The following is a 17,500-nucleotide window of genomic DNA, read 5'->3' as shown; positions in this document are numbered from 1 at the left end:
TCAGAGAACTCGTTTGCACTTCTTGTGTACCGCTTTTTGAAAAGCCTCTCGGGTTCATTCTTAATAATAATAATAATAATAATAATAATAATAATAATAATAACAGAGTATACGAGTATTTTGAGATATATTCAATGAATAATAACTTCCAGCAATGGACCATACATATGAATAAATTTCTCTGTTTTTCTACAACTAAGAACCAAATAATAAAATTCTATATATATATATATATATATATATATATATATATATATATATATATATATATATATATATATATAAAGGGTATGTATATATATATATATATATATATATATATATATATATATAGTGTATGTGTTGAGTAATGCACCAATCCAAGCGTACATAATCTATGCATTTTCCCACCTATTAAGAGCCGACTTATCCTACAACAAAGTCTGGGAAGACCTCATTACATATTCATATAACCGTCCAAGAAGAAAGAATAAGGCTTCGCAGGCTTCGATGACGGGGAAAAGCTATAATGATCAGCTCATAATCTGCTTTAGGCCTAAGTCTGAACACCAATTAGCAAGCATCTAAGAAGAAGAAGAAGAAGAAGAAGAGGAGGAGGAGGAGGAGGAGGAGGAGGAGGAGGAGGAGGAGGAGGAGGAGGGGAGTTAAGTAGGCCTATCAAATAAGTTTGAGGGAAGTGATAAAGAGGTCATTGTGGCTATTAAAACTACCTTTACGAAATGTAAGGAACGCCTCGAATTCCTTCTAAAAACAATCCTTATTACACAACACTTGTGGTTGTGACATAGACACCCAACTTGATTTCTAACTTCGCCTCCTGTTGTAAAGTTGTGAAAAAGAAAGTAATACGCATGATAGGCCTACTACAACATGAACCTAAACCCCAAAGGGTAAGCCGATCGTTTGTGGGCAAACATCCTTTTCTCTAAAGGAGTGAGAAAATCACTGGATTTATGACAATGAGCTATGAAAATAAAAGACTAAATAGTGCGAAAGCTTGCTAATCATTTCTGAAGAAAAAACTAAAAGCACCACAAGTTTCTAAAAATAAAAAAACTCAGGTAAAATTTGTTCAAAGTTTTATACTGTGAATTCCGGCTCGTCAGAAACGCACTAAGCCGGGACTAAGAACAGAATGATAAAGAGGTGGCAGTAACATACACAAGGATATAAGATGAGATAATTGTGCCTGGAGGAATACAGCCCCTCAGGAGGTGTTCCGGAGAGAGAGAGAGAGAGAGAGAGAGAGAGAGAGAGAGAGAGAGAGAGAGAGAGACTGCAAATGTCTGTTTGAGAAAAAGTGTTACCAGCACATCAACAACAACAAGACTTTTTACATTCACAAGCCATAATGCTGACGGAAGCAAATCTATGATGGTACGAAAAGAAGAGAAGACAATTCCAAAATCCTTAAAAAGAAAAACATTCATTACGAAACCTAGTAAACCAAATATACAGTATATATAAAATAGGTTAATTTTTTAACGAATGTATTTTATCTTTAAAGCGTGCATTCGTCGAAAAAAATACATATGGGCACCGTTTCAATGTTTTTTTTATGTATACTGGCGTTGGTTTAAAACTACAAAATCTGGAAGTGGGATTTCCTGGAGATTCGACAACTTTCACGCAGGAAAAAGACCCAAGATTAAAAAAAAAAAAAAAAAAAAAAAAAACTCTTCAGTCATTTCTTGGTCTGTAGGCCTACGTCAATGAAATCGTAATGACAGATTACCAAGCAATCAAAAGCGTGAATTTCACAGGATTCGCTCTAAATTTCACAGGATTCGCTCTATACTCAAGCTACTATCATACCCTAACCTAATCCAGATTTAAAACTCTACCTCCCTCCCCCCCCCCAACCCCGAGTACAGTTTCAGTATGGCGTCAATTCTCTGTGGCTTCTTCATGTTGCCTAAGCTCACTCATCAGCAAGAACAATGAATAATAATCTGTATGGAAAGGCGACAATGACTGATGACCGTTGGCCATCACAAAGAAAATGGATACGCCAGAGAAAACGATAGTCGGCAAAACTTTTCGAAAGATGGAAAGAGCATCAGTTTACAACTTGGTCGGGATATTAAATGACTGAATATAACTTCCAATAATTCTAGTAAGTACTAAGAAATATATAATGTAATCCTTGTCCTTATCGTTATCAAATGGGATGGGGGTCTCAAGTTCTTTGGCAATGCAGCTGGTTTACAATAAAAATGTAAATCTTCTGAATTCTCATAGACCTAGTTACCTTCCCAAACATTTAAGTCTAGAGCACAGATAAATAATCTAAAGTTTTTCTTTACTTACATGGATCTCTTCCTTCCCTGCGAAGAAATAAACAAAACACAAACGTAATTAGATAATTGTCAGCAACACAACAGAGTCTCGTTTCTACACAGTTGTAATAATTCCACGTCTAATTTAATGAGAAACGGCTATGCACGAAATAAAAACATTTGCATCTTAGTAATTTGTTATCCACTACGTGAGAATATCATCACCACTGGTATAAAAACAAATTCAAAAGTTCCAAGAAACTGTTACCATTACAAATACGCTAACACTAACACGCACATTTGAGCCCACTGGGGGATTAGTACAAGCTGGGTCTCACCCACGACCACCAACAGGCTTCACAGACACTTGACGAGAGTCTGAGTCTCCCAGACTCAGTATTTGGTCTCTTGCTCTCGAAGACTTCGTCCGACCTCCGAGATGCCAACTCCTATTTTCTCCCGCGCATTTCGCGACAGCCTCCGCCGAGGCTTCTCTCCCGGTGTTTTTTCGGTAAATAATACTTTTTCACGGAAACCAGTGCCGCGTATCTACGCTCTACGGAGTCTGGATGCGATATCGTTTACCGAGAGTTGTGCAGTTATAGTGGATTAATGTCACCAGCGGTCTGGTGCTTCCCCTCTTACCCCCGGCCTACCCAGTCCCCCCACCTGTTCTTCGTCGGGGTCCCCCCCATTGGCGGCCTTGAAGGGAAACAGCTGAGAGCCAGACGAACCAACCAACCGCACGGGGGCAAAAAGCGTTATAACCGAAATTATCAATGAGGTGCCACAAGTAATTCCTTTAAGTAAACCATAAAAATCGCAAGTTTCTGTTGACCCATTCAGAGGGAGTTTGTCGAGACTCAAAAGGTTTTCTTGGGATCACTTCCGAGTTCTCGGGTGCTAAGAGTGCACCAATTTAAAAACAGGGCTATTATAACAAAGGAAAGCGGAGACGGTCCATCTGGCTAAGAGGGGGTGGGAGGCACCGGTGGTAGGGGTGGGATGGGAGGAATCTGAACTCACTTTTCATTGAGGACGGGGTGGGAGGGATATTGGTAGGGGGGAGGAGAATGGGGGTGGAGGAAAATAACGAGATCAAAAAACATTAGATCTCACTGAAGGAATTAGACCATGCTGGTATCAATACGAATATAATATAACACTGCATAGACTCAAGCTAGACTCAGTTTCAGACTCCCTTTCTCTCCTTCGGAAATAAACCTCTCTCGAGAGAGAGAGCACAACAAATCCGCCAAAGAGTCTCTCGCTCTCGGCCACAAGAGTGCGACCCTTTTTCTCTCGAGAGAAACACAAAGAAAACTCTCAAGAGGACTTGGGCTCTCGTTTTGGGGGACATAAAGGGACGGACGGGGGATTTAAATACAACAAATCTCCTACGGCCTGTTTGCGTCGGGATGGAAGGCCCCGTAGGGGGGGGGTTGTGGTTGTTGGGATAAGAAGGCTTCTTCTCCCAGTTTCCTTACAAACGCTGAAAATACCTTCACCTGCTTCTTGGATGTTTACTGGCATTGCTATGGTAATGGGCCTTTTCACAATCCTTTGACTGTTCGTCATATTCCGTAATATCATACATACATACACATTATATATATATATATATATATATATATATATATATATATATATATATATATATATATATAGTGTGTGTGTGTATGTGTGTGTGTGCGTGTGTGTGTTTTCCTAGAGTTTAGGAGACTTGTTCCCCAATAGTGATGGAGACACGTGTTTTTTTAAAAAATGAAATTTCAGACATACTGGAACACACAATAAAAGGAGTTCAAATTTTTTCTTTCATTCGTGGGAAATGCAGAGGACAGAACGACAATGAAATACATTTCCCCAAAGATAATTCATGAGCTAAAAGGTCAACAAGATATGGAGAAGGTGACTTCATAAAGGCGTTTCTACACAAGGAGGGGACGGCCTTCTAACCGACAGGCGATTGATCATCTTCCTCGCTTCAATTCTAGGAGTCACCTGCGGTTGCTTGCTCAGCAAAAATTCATTTCTGTTGGCTGTACAGAGTCTATCCGGAAGGAGGAAGGAATATAGAATTTCGGTCAAAGGCCAAATGCTGGGACCTATAAAGTCAATCAGCGCTGAAACGGAAACTGAGAATGGAAAGGTTTGAAAGGTGTAACTTGAAAGCAATTGTTTGGGGAGGGTGGAAAGTTGGATGGAAGAAAGAGAATATGAACGGAGGTACAGTATCCTTCCTACTAGGTTTCACCTACTTGCAATCTTCACGGGCTGCAACAGGGCATGGACCAGTGCTGGCATAAGCCAGCTTGGCCTAAACCAACCACCACAACCAGCAAATATTAAAAAGTAAATATTTACGCATCTAAAGATAACAAAAGTAAATTTCATTCGTCTTTACATACAAGTTTGACCCCGGAATTGACATTTGCACGGTTGTCATTTACATTCCCGTTTCTAACAGCATTACTGCGTGAAGCAGTTGACTGAGACATTGCCTGGGTACATATGCTTGCTGTAGGGTTCTTGGCGTAGAACGAGGGCAAAACCTTGACAGGTGGAACATATACTTGTTTTTCTCTTTCCTTGAAATACTGTTATTTGCACCAAGCAAGATTATTGGCGCAATTGCACGTTTCCCGACATCTACCAGCATTTTGCTACCTTTAAGAAAATAGTTGAAGTATATCTTAGTTTAACCAGACCACTGAGCTGGTTAACAGCTCTCCTAGGGCTGGCCCGAAGGATTAGATTTATTTCACGTGGCTAAGAACCAACTGCTTACCTAGCAACGGGACCTACAGCTTATTGTGGAATCCGAACCACATTATGACGAGAAATGAATTTCTATCACCGGAAATAAATTCCTCTAATTCTTCATTGGCCGCTCGGAGAGTCGAACGCTGGGCCAACAGCGTGCTAGCCGAAAGCTCTACCCACCCCTCCAAACTAAATGTTGGTATCGAGAGCATCTTGTAACCAGGAAGGGCATTTTTCTGTAAACCGGAGCGTGGAAATGCAAAGAGATAATACGGTTACTTTAGGTAAATTAGTTTCTGTAATAATCCCAAAAGCGCTATTTTACAAGACCATTTGCCATACAGAGCCACACTTTTGGTTTACGATTAGCCAAATATACAGAAAACAGATTTATACATTTTAAGAATACAGTGTTTAGCGTGAAGTACGTAACTTTCTTCAAAGGAGAGAGAGAGAGAGAGAGAGAGAGAGAGAGAGAGAGAGAGAGAGAGAGAGAGAGAGAGAGAGAGAGAGAGAATAAATTTAAACACGCATCTGACCTCTGATGTCAGATACGAGGTATGACCTGTACAGATCCAAATTCATATTAGAGATTAAACTCCTATTTGACCTCTGACCTCCAAGTATGACCTTGACCTCTTGATCCACCATAAAATATTGGATTCCCATCAATGATATTGTGACATTTGAAGTATTAACTTCAAAGATATTACTGCTGCACGCCCTGGATGATGGCGCGGGCGGCAGGGGGGCGGGGGGCACAGTAAAATTCCCCACATCAACCTCAGTGACAAACCTCTTAACCCAAACCGGTAGCAATGTATCATTAGCTGGCTAAGTGACGTTTCCGTAAGGCACACTGACAGAAGTACTATATATGGAATGTTAGTAAAAATAAAAGAAATTAACTGAGGAACGGTATGTTGTTTTTAAAACCCCAATTCCCGTTCCTTGGTATATATATTTTCAAATAATTTTAGGCTTTTAAATAGTATTTTCAATTCAAGGTGGGAAAATCAACACTTCATAAGGCCTTTAATATGAAGGATTTTTAACATACGTTTTACATTTACTATTCTTACTTTGTTCTGATTCTCATATGTGTAAGAATTCTTTACAGAGAAAATTCATTTCTATGAATTGTTGTTTGTGAATTCCGTCTACTCATTCTACATTAGGTGTCCATGTTTATTTATACAGAAGTTGCATACAATGATGCATACCTTGAAAACATACAAAGCCATCCACACTGAATAGTCAGTGAAATTAAATTTTCTCATTATGACAGATCCGCCATCGACAAATATGTGTATGTATAAGTCGGCTTAAATTCCGAATCCATCGCAATCGTATATTGGTTCAAGCACTGAACGATATCAAGGATCTGAGTAGGTAATTATGAACAAATTTTAGTCTTCTGTAAAAGAAAACTATTGTGCCGGCTTTGTCTGTCCGTCCGCACTTTATTCTGTCCGCCCTCAGATCTTAAAAACTACTGAGGCTAGAAAGCTGCAAATTGGTATGTTGATCACCCACCCTCTAATCATCAAACATATCAAATTGCAGCCCTCTAGCCTCAGTAGTTTTTATTTTATTTAAAGTTAAAGTTACCCATAATCGCGCTTCTGGCAACGATATAAGAGGCCATCACCGGCCCGTGGTTAAAGTTTCATGGTCGCGGCTCATACAACATTACACCGAGACCACCAAAAGATAGATCTATTTTCGGTGGCCTTGATTATACACTGTAGCGGCTGCAAAGAAAAACTCGATTGCGCCGAAGAAACACCGGCGCAATTTTTACTTGTTTCATTTCCAAATTGCACTGTCAAATGATCTCACTACATACCGTAACCAACAACATTATTAAGTCGAAAACTTGAAAAAGTATTCGTTGCATGATCGTTGTATGAACTGCAAAGTTTTGTAAGCACGGACACGCTTCCGGGAAGCAAATTCCTGGGATGTATGCTAGTACTGCACCAGCACCGGTTTTTTTTTGCCATGCCCCTAGGTTAGGTTAGGCTCATCCGTTTAAGAGTAATTTGGGTGTGGGAAACAACGAGATTATTTTCAAGAAAACTCTATGGTTAGTTTTTCAGATATGGCGTCCCGCTTTTTTCAGGGAAAGGTCCCGGTTTGGATTACATCTCGGGAAAATGCTCCCGGGAACCGTCGATATTCTGTTTCCTCCACTTGTTTGTGAAATAAAGGTGGCATTTGGATACTTTGCTAGAAATGACTTACCGCTGAGCGGAGCAAAAGCACGCAACCAAGCCATCGCGCAAGGCGAGAGAGAATTTCGACTCGACACAAGACACCAACTCCAAAGCAATTAGATTACGTTAAGATATTTGAAGACCAGCAATGACACACCAGTCTACTATATTCTTGTATAATAATAATAATAATAATAATAATAATAATAATAATAATAACTTCTGTTCGCGGCAATGAAACTGTTACCAAAAGGATATCTTCGTTTAATCATACTAACATCTTGAATCATACTGTTAAATCACACAGAATCTCCTAATATTGATGTTATGCCAACTTAGAATGGATCAAGACTGTCACTGAGTCGAACTACAGTATGACCTCGGTAGGCAGAACTTAAGAATTTCTCTCTCTCTCTCTCTCTCTCTCTCTCTCTCTCTCTCTCTCTCTCTCTCTCTCTCTCTCAAAAGGCCCATAAGAGTAACCATGAAATTTTAATAAGCCCCTAATTTTCGGGTAATACACATCGGTCCACGTCTTGAGACGAGGGCAGATGTACATATGCCGACATATAGGGACTGATTGAAATTTTTGGTTTATATTAATAAAAAAATATTTAAATCATTGAAAGTAGAAACAGATACACACACACACATTATATATATATATATATATATATATATATATATATATATATATATATATATATATATATATATATATACATATACACACACAAGTTTATTTAGTTATTCATTTACTTATATTTGTGTTTCCATGTGTGTTTACATCACAATTCAATAATCTCTCTCTCTCTCTCTCTCTCTCTCTCTCTCTCTCTCTCTCTCTCTCTCCTGATCCTGCATCAAGCAAATTCGCCTATTTAGCTAAAGAAGATCTTTCCTTCGTCCAGACATTGCCTTTAAGAGAGGTGTACACGCATTCAAGGCATGTTGATCCCGCAACGGAGTTGGAGAAGAAGCGGCTATGCAGATGTCGGCTTTCGGGTGGTCACCCGGCAGGATAAAAACAGCAGCTGGCGAACCTGGGTCCTTGCTTCGGCGGTCTTGTCCCGGTCACTTGACCGGTGATTCATGACAGCTCGCTCTCTTCTCTACTCCTCCCCAGGAAGGTCGGCCGGTCTGGTTATATACTGTAGGTCTGGGGTCTGGGCGCCCTCGACCCTGGTCTGGGGTCTTTCTGAGGTCTGGGACAAGGCCGATAGCCGCTGTGCTTGACTGACTGATTGGTCTGTAGAGCTCTATTTATGCTTGTAGTTTTATTTTTGCATAACAGGTGACGCTATTTTTTGGAAGGGTGTGGTTTCTATCACTGTAATTTTAAGTCTTCTGTAAAATAAAACTACTGAGATGGATTTTTGTCTGTCCGTCCACACTTTTTCTCTCTGCTCTCAGATCTTAAAAACTACCAAGGCTAGAGGGCTGCAAATATTTATGCTGATCATCCACCCTCCAATCATCAAACATACCAAATTGCAGCCCTCTAGCCTCAGTAGTTTTTACTTTATTTGAGATTAAAATTAGCCATGATCGTACTTCTGGCACCGCTACAGGTACCATCAAAAGCCACCACCGGACCGTGGCTGAGTTTCATGGGCCGTGGCTGAGGCCACCACCAGACCGCGGCTGAGGCCACCACCGGAACGTGGCTGAGTTTCATGTGCCGCGGCTAAGAGTTTCATGGGCCATGGCTGACAGTTTCATACAGCATTATACGCTGTACAGAAAACTCGAATGTGCCGAAGAAACTGTATTTGTTTGTGGTAATACAGTTGAATTCCTGAAGTCATTCAAACAAGGACTCTCGATTGTATGTAGAGGAGACGACCATAATTTGTGTGTTCACTAGCTATAAGTCGCTGCTGTCTTTTCCGTAGTATGTATTAATTCGCCTTAGTTTATATCACTGTATTTATGTATTTGTTCGTTGCAATACAATAGAATTCATGAAGTAATTCAAACTAGTCCTCTTGATTGTATGAGGGAGACAAACATAATTTATGCATTCGATAACTTCGAGAGCCTGCTGTTATTTTTGTAGTGTGTTAATTCAATTTGGTTTACATCACTGTATTTTTTCTTTGTTTGTGGTAATACGGTGAAATTCCTGAATTCGGTCAAAGAAGTCCCGTGGGCGAGAAATAAACACAGATCTCTGTGAATAATCATTACCCCAGTGACGATATTCTCCATCTAAAAACTGGCTCTCCTGTAGCGTTATATTTCTATATTTGTAGTATGTATATATTTAGGCGAGCAGAACTGGTATATTTATTCGCACAATATCTCTTAGTTTATATAAAGCTGACTCACATACGAACTCCATAAAAGCATAGCCAGAAATACGTGAAATAAACTGGGCTCGCTGGGATTAATAAAATGAAGAAAATTACGGCAATCGAGGACTTTAATTACGATTACGGACAAACAAGGTCACAGAAGATGCAACAACAAAAGTCAAGTTAATAATAGAATGTCCCCTTCAACATATCCATGCCTATGTTGAAGTATCTTCGTTTTTCAAGCCTGATCCAAATAATAACAGACACCAATAGTAAAGAAAAAAATATATACGCCTTTGGTTCCAGATGCTGGTATATCACTGCTTCTGTTTCCCAGGGATTTTAGGTTAATTTATCAACAACAAAAAATAAATAAATTTAACATGCTCACTTTATGACTTTACGAAGAGCTTCAGAGTATTTCAATATAACAATAATAATCATAATCCATGCTGCGTGAAATTATAATTATTGCTCTTCTCCTGACTTTGAACATCAATTAACTGAACAATTCTGAAGACATGGCGTCTAAACTTGAAACGCAAAGTAATCATAAACGGGGAAACGAAAGTTCCAAAGCGCCGCAGTTCACTGCAGACGTCCCTCATAAAATGGGATTTGTCCCAGCAGAACACATTTTCATTTTCACCTATTCTGAAATATTCACCTGGGTTACGAGGTTCTTAATCTTTCCTGTCGCTAAACCATTAATACATTTTTGGTCAAACAATAGGGAAAAAATTGTCGAAACTTGGTTAAAGTCCTCATACTCGCCTCAGTGTGTGTGTGTGTGTTTGTGTGTGTGTGTGTGTGTGTGTGTATGTGTTGGTAAGACGCATAGGATAATACCGTTCCGAATGAGGAATTTTCGGAATGCCTTAGCAATTTCTAAAATGTATCTTCATTAAAATTCCTGTTATTATTCTTTTGGTTATAGTTATTATCACATGAATTTTACACTACCCATATATTTAAAAAATATTATTATTATTATTATTATTCTTTCTAAGTTACATTTAACCTCTTTCTCTCCCCGGGAGAGGGGAGGAGAGAGAGTTCCACCCAGAAGACCTATCGAGATAATAACTCCGGCCCCAAAATGAGCGCGCATTATTATTCCCGAAGAGCTTAAGTCACAAACATTAAATTTTCATTAACTGTTATCTGGCCGTCGTAAACATCAAACCTCGGGTACTATTAGCTGCTGCCTAAAAATACCCAGCTCCTGTAACACGGTGGAGTGGGGTAGTCTAAACAAGGCGGAGGAACGACCGTAAACAGCAGCAGCTTGTGAGCGAGTTCATCTGTGAGGAGGAGGAGGAGGAGGAGGAGGAGGAGGAGGAGGAGGAGGAGGAGGAGGAGGAGGAGGAGGAGGTGGTGGTTAGGCTTTCTTGGCTTAGAGGGTAACGGGGGGGATAGTAGTGGAGGGTTTGAAAGAGGGGTTCGCTAGGGATAAGAGGGTTACGAAGGTAGGGGGTCTGAAATGGGGAGGGGGCGTGTTCGGTAGGGGCCTTCTTGGCGTAGAGGGAGGGTTACAGGGGTGGGGAAGGTTTGGAGAGGGGGTCTCAAGGGAGATTTCAGGGGCCTTCTTGGCTTAGAGGGGTACAGGGGGGCTACTAGTGGGGGTCTAAAGGGGAGGGGTTCGGTGGGGGTTCCTGATAGGGGCCTTCTTGGCTTAGAGGGTTACGGCGGGGGAAATAAAGTGGGGGTCTGAAGAGGATTTGTGTAGGGGCCTTCTTGGCTTAGAGGGTTACAGGGGGGAGTTACTGGATGGGGTCTGATAGGGCGGATTACTAGAGGGGGTCTGAAAGGGGGGGATTGGGTGCAGGCCATAGCTTAAAGGGTTACTGTGTGGGAAGGGGTTAGTAGAGGGAGATTCTGAAAGGGGAGGGGGAATAGGGGCCCTCCTTTGCTAAAAAGGTTAACGGGGAGGGGAGGGAAGTTAGTACAGGGAGTCCGAGGAGGAAACCCACAGACAGTCTGTATTCCTGTACTTACAGACTGCTCAGAAGCAAGGTCTACAGATACAGGACCGAGCTCAGAAGAGCAAGAGCCTGTGCTGGCGTGAGGTCGGTTCATCTACCAACAATGGGCAAGTCTGCACTGAACATATTAACGTGATCATCGTCCCTAATTCTCAAAAGGTTTGCGCACACGCGATAGTATGTATTCGTCGTTCCAAAATCTCGGCATTTTTTATAGTTACTTTCCTGTGATTTCCACTCTCCAGTGAGCGACACTTACAGGCTCAGAGAGCGGCATGAACATGACTGAAAATTGTCGCTCTCGAACACGTTTGTCCAATTAGCTTTCAGTTAGGGAGAAGATCATTTACTATACATCTAAAATAAGTGTAGAATATCCGGTGAATTCATGCATTCAAAAGTCCAACACGGAACGATTTCAGAGAGAGAGAGAGAGAGAGAGAGAGAGAGAGAGAGTTCCGTGAATTTCCTTGATTTAAAGATGACTGCTGAGCGTTTGTGCTACAGCTATATATATACATATATTTTATCAATATAAGGGTAAATCTCCCTCCAGAATTCAAGAATGTCACTGAATCCTCGAATAAAAGATTTACGCTTTCGACATGAAAGTCGAAGGAGAACTCTCTCTCTCTCTCTCTCAGGACACCACCACCACCACACCATCGTCCACGTGGCGTTTATGATAAATAAATCTCCCTAAACTCATATCGCACCACCATACATAAAGAAGAGAAACTCGAGGAGAGAGAGAGAGAGAGAGAGAGAGAGAGAGAGAGAGAGAGAGAGAGAGAGAGAGAGAGAGAGAGAGAGAGCACGGAGTAATCTGAACCAGCTGCCCATAGGGCGCTGCCATCACCCTCTAGAACCCTCCCCCCTCCATACTCCACATTACCATACTCCTCCCCCACCCCCCTTCTCCTTCCCATGGACCCTTTCCCTCATTTTCTTCTTCACTTAGAAGGGAATGAAAAAATAAGGACAATCACACTGAAAGGGTAACTAATGGAGTAGGTGGTGACCCTCCGCTTCTTAGCCTCTCACTTTTAAAAGACTTCGTCAGTCCTCCCGAGTTACAGTCTTCGCAGGAACGAAGAATTTTCGTACTTCATAAAATATTAAAATAATATTTTTGAAACTGCTTTTATGAGACCTCATTAGCCGTGTTGTCTTTGGCAGAATTTAGCTTGATACGTCGCTGTCCTCTGCTTACAACAGGGCGTTTCTACTTGACAGCACTGAATGAAAAAGTACATGACACAGAGTATGAATTTTTGCAGCTTACAGCTCAATTATAGAAAAACAATAAAATATAGCTAATAAAAATTATAGTTTTACTCGAAATATCATGAATGACGGTTTATTAAATAGAGTATGGCTTTTTAACGCTGGCTGCTCAATAATAATAAAAAATAGACAGTAATAATAATAATAATAATAATAATAATAATAATAATAATAATAATAATAATAATAAATCTTACTCAAATATCATACCTGAGGTGGAGAAAGAACCAAATATAATATATATATATATATATATATATATATATATATATATATATATATATATATATATATATATACATATATATATATATATATATATATATACATATATATATACATATATATATATATATATATATATATATATATATATATATATATATATATATATATATATATATATAACAGATTCAGTTCATAGACTCAACTGATTTTTCAATCGAGATCTAACTTACAGTAATTCCTCTGACCTAACGTAAACTCTACCGTGCTCTCTCTGCCCAGGGTACTGACCTCTCTGTGGCGCTTGTTTGTGACCACTGGCTTTGTTCTCCGACGGGCCAGCCCTATGAGAGCTGATAGTCAGCTCAGTGGTCTGGTTAAACTATTTTAATAATAATAATAATAATAACGTTCTCCGCCGGACCTAAAACGACCACAGAGATTCGTTTGTGTTTTTAGCTTTGTCTTTCACTTCTTATGTGGGCTTCTTAGGGAGTTGGAGTCTGTGCCGGCATAAGGCCAACTACTTTTAACCACAAGAACAGCACTGCCTGGTAATCTACTAAATTCCAAGATTTCAAGACTCTCGGCACAACAAGGTATAATTAAGATTGGAGGGTGGATGATCAACATACCAATTTGCAGCCCTCTAGCCTCAGGAGGTTTTAAGATCTGAGGGCGGACAGGAAAAAAAAGTGCGGACAGAATAAAATGCACAGAAACAAGTGCGGACAGAAGAAAGTGCGAACGGAAAAAAGTGCGGACAGAATAAAGTGCGGACGGACAGACAAAGCCGGCACAATAGTTTTCTTTTACAGAAAACCAAAAATGTTATATATCAAAAGCAGATTTAACCTGAGGAATCGTGCCATCTCCTCAAGGGAATTCTGAAGCCATCTGAACACCCTACATAAAAATTTTAAAAGGACTCAAGATTTCTTTGCTGTCACTGTGGAATATAAAGTTGAACGTTTCCTCACTGATCAGTCCATTATTCTTTGTTCCAACTATAACCCTTTTTTCGAATAGGGTTAACCTGACGGTTTTTCGCCAGTTCTCTCTGGATGAAGTTTTTAAAGACCCTGATTGCGACCCACTACAGTCGGGTAACCATAATATATCAATAATTATCACACTTCAAAGTTTTACCGTCGTTCCAGAAAAACAAAAAACAACAATCATCTCTGATTTTAACCTTTACGATCCCTGATTTTAGAAAGTTAACCAGTCTGTTTATCTTAACCCCACATATATTTTTCGACCAAAATTTTCCTTCAAGTATGACAATGGGTTCTTAATCAAACAAATAACTTCCGACATTAGGACAGATTTTCCCCGCAGAGGAGTGGTGCCGTCAGTGCACCTCATGCGGTGCACTGTAGGCATTACTTAAGGTTCTTTGCAGCGTGCCTTCGGCCCCTAGCTGCAGCCCCTCTCCTTCCTTTTACTGTACCTCCTTTCATGTTCTCTTTCTTCCATCTTACTTTCCACCCTCTCCTGACAATTGATTCCTAGTGCAACTGCGAGGTTTTCCTCCTGTTACACCTTTCAAACCTTTTACTGTCAGTTTCCGTTTCAGCGCTGAATGACCTCGTAGGTCCCAGTGCTTGGCCTTTGGCCTAAATTCAGTCCTGAATTAAATTCGATGGGACAGGCATCATGTGCACATCTTATTTTTAGGCCTAAGTCCTCAGCATGTCACGTGACGTACTACGAATAACATCCCCCTCCCCACCCCCGCCACCCACCTCTCTCTCTCTCTCTCTCTCTCTCTCTCTCTCTCTCTCGTGAAAAACAAGCGTCCTTCTACGTAATAAAAAAAAAAAAAACTCGCGTGTCCTCCGACACAAATGAAACAATCCTTCTGAACCGGTCAAAACTAATTTCTCCAAAGAAGAAGCTGAAAGGCGGAATTACCAGCGTCTACGTCAACCACCTGGGCTAACTTGAAGACGCATTTATCCTTTCAAAAGACGCTTTGTATGCGCACAAACCCTGACATAGAATCCGTTATACACGAAAATGAGAATGAATAGAATAGAATACAGAATTTAGGCCAAAGCCAAGCGCTGGGACCTATGAGGTCATTCAGCGCTGAAACGGAAATCGATAGCAAGAATATCTGAAAGGTGCAACCGGAGGAAAACCTCGCAGTTGCACTAGGTGACAATTAATAGAGGGTGGAAAGTCTGATGGAAGAAGAGAATATGAAAGGAGGTACAGTAAACGAAATGAAAGAGGTTGCAGCTAGGGGAAGAATGGACGCTGTAAACTCATAAGTAATGCCTACAGTGCACCACGTGAGGTGTATGAGAATGAAATGGGCTAAACTGGCTATAAATATTGGATAATTGTTCATAATGCCCGCCCACACAGGATCATTACCAATTAGAATCCATTATAGGTGGGAATATTACTATTTGCTTTCATCGATCTCAATTATAAATATTCCTGTTAACAAGCACTCACCGACACGGATCCACTGCACTTAGGAAAATGAAACCGAGTAACTAACTAATAATATCACAAAAATAACACCAAAAATGTTACTCAATTAACAGGAGAGTCCCAAATTTCTATTACATTTCCTAAGGACCATAAATTATCGGGATCCAGTGTTTGAAAAGGAGGAAAAACGGTAAAGGGAAAATACGGTAAAGGGAAAAGTGAAAAATAAAGAAGGAAAATGGGCCGAGAAATAAAAAAAAAAATGGAATAAGAGACGAAAAATAACATGGGAATATGCGGAGAGACATAGAGCAGAAGTAAAGAGGGGAAAAAAGGAAGATAACGATGATAAAAGGGTTACTGATAGAAATAAAGGTTTTATGAAGAGACGAAAGAAACGAGGAATATTGTCAATGGAAGAATCCCCCCCCCAAAAAAAAAAAACAACTGACCAACTGACCACAGAGGCGAAAACAATGAAGATCCGATGAATGAAAAGATGAAACGAAACACGAGAAAAAAATTATTTTCATTATTATTATAATAAGTTTTACCAGACCACTGAGCTGATGATCAGCTTGCACATGGCTGGCCCGAAGGATTTGTTTTTATTTATGTTTTTTTATGTATATCTTGTCCATTAAATTACAATGTTTCATAAACTTTATAAAAAACATGGCGAAATTGAGAGGTGAAAAATAACAAAAAATACATTTTAGAGAGAGACGAATGAGGAACAAAAAACGACGAAAAGACATGAAGGACGTGAATAAGAAAACAGAGAACATTAAAGCACATAAACAAGCACACACACACACAGAAAGAGAGAGAGAGAGAGAGAGAGAGAGAGAGAGAGAGAGAGAGAGAGAGAGAGAGAGAGACTATCAGAAACTGCAAGGTCACGATTATAACCATTAACATTAACATCATCATCATCATCATCAACAACAACAAGAGAATCCACAATATCAATACAACAAGAGCGCTTTGACATAGACCGAGGCTTGGGAGAGGGGGGGGATATGTTGGGGAGGGAGGGGGAGACGGGGTTGGGGGGGACTCATTGCCGAGTAATGCAAACATGACATTGATGAAAGCGGGCAGAATAACGACGTGGAAGTATAGCAGGACCCGTAAAATCGCCGCGCGAGAACAAGGGGAGTCCTTGTAGGGAGGAGGCGGAGGAGGAGGAGGAGGAGGATTCCCTGGTGCCATAATGACTGCCAGGGACTTGTGCTAAACGGCGACTACTGTCCGTGTTTTCATGTTGGAAGGATCGCCTTACTTTGCCACGTGGGGCCAGCTGCCTGAGTCCTGCCTCTCTCTCTCTCTCTCTCTCTCTCTCTCTCTTTCTCTTTCTCTCTCTCTCTCTCTCTCTCTCTCTGTGTAACTCACTAGAAAAAATATGACCACATAAGTTATTGAGTAAACAAAAGCGAGACGGGTGGGCAGACAGATTTTTTCCCCTTAATTGGTTTATCTAACTGGAGATAAAACGTTAAGAGACAAGACAGACGCCTTTCCTATAATACCTCCCCTAAAATTGCCCTCCCCGCCCCCTCCACTTATGAATGATTGAAAATAGATAGAAAGGCTGTAAATACAGATACACATTGACCCAACAAATAACCGCATATGAATGAAGGTTTAAATGCAAATAACTTTACAGATATATGAGACAAAATTTAAATAACCTCTGTACATTTTTCCTAAATGTTCCAATGAACAATTCATTACACCAAACCGTTTTTCACCAGCAGTCCAACAGCCTCTCTTCCATCCACAAAAAGTTATTAATAATATTCGCTCCTCCTCTCCACAGGCAGATATCTTATCTGCACCAAAATATTTTCTTTATGAAAACACTTGTGGCGAGTCGCTGTGCCTGTCTTCATGTCTGATGTGAAACCCGTATATGCATGTATGTATATACATGCAAGCATGCATACATACATACATACACATATAATTTATATATGTGTATATATACA

At 40.3% G+C, this 17,500-nt stretch overlaps 1 protein-coding gene across 10 annotated transcripts in view; it reads right to left on the bottom strand.

The window, feature by feature from the left end:
- LOC136842758 (protein C-ets-1-like) overlaps positions 1-17,500 on the bottom strand; it is a 419,972-nt gene that overhangs the window by 311,141 nt on the left and 91,331 nt on the right. Inside the window, exons 1-2 of one of the 10 annotated variants that reach the window (XM_067110537.1) lie at positions 2,578-2,715; positions 2,311-2,327 (exon numbers count right to left, since the gene is read on the bottom strand). The exons of 6 other annotated variants lie outside the window; for them this stretch is intronic. The gene's annotated coding sequence lies outside the window, so the exon portion shown is untranslated. Of the gene's footprint in view, positions 1-2,310; positions 2,847-17,500 lie in introns of those variants that run through there. 3 more of the 10 variants (XM_067110535.1, XM_067110540.1, XM_067110538.1) reach the window with 3 other exon arrangements.

Source organism: Macrobrachium rosenbergii, chromosome 10, assembly GCF_040412425.1.
Source record: "Macrobrachium rosenbergii isolate ZJJX-2024 chromosome 10, ASM4041242v1, whole genome shotgun sequence".
NCBI classification, from domain to species: Eukaryota; Metazoa; Arthropoda; class Malacostraca; order Decapoda; family Palaemonidae; genus Macrobrachium; species Macrobrachium rosenbergii.
The sequence above is the reverse complement of the archived record's forward strand: the minus strand, read 5'-3'. Positions and strand labels throughout refer to the sequence as shown.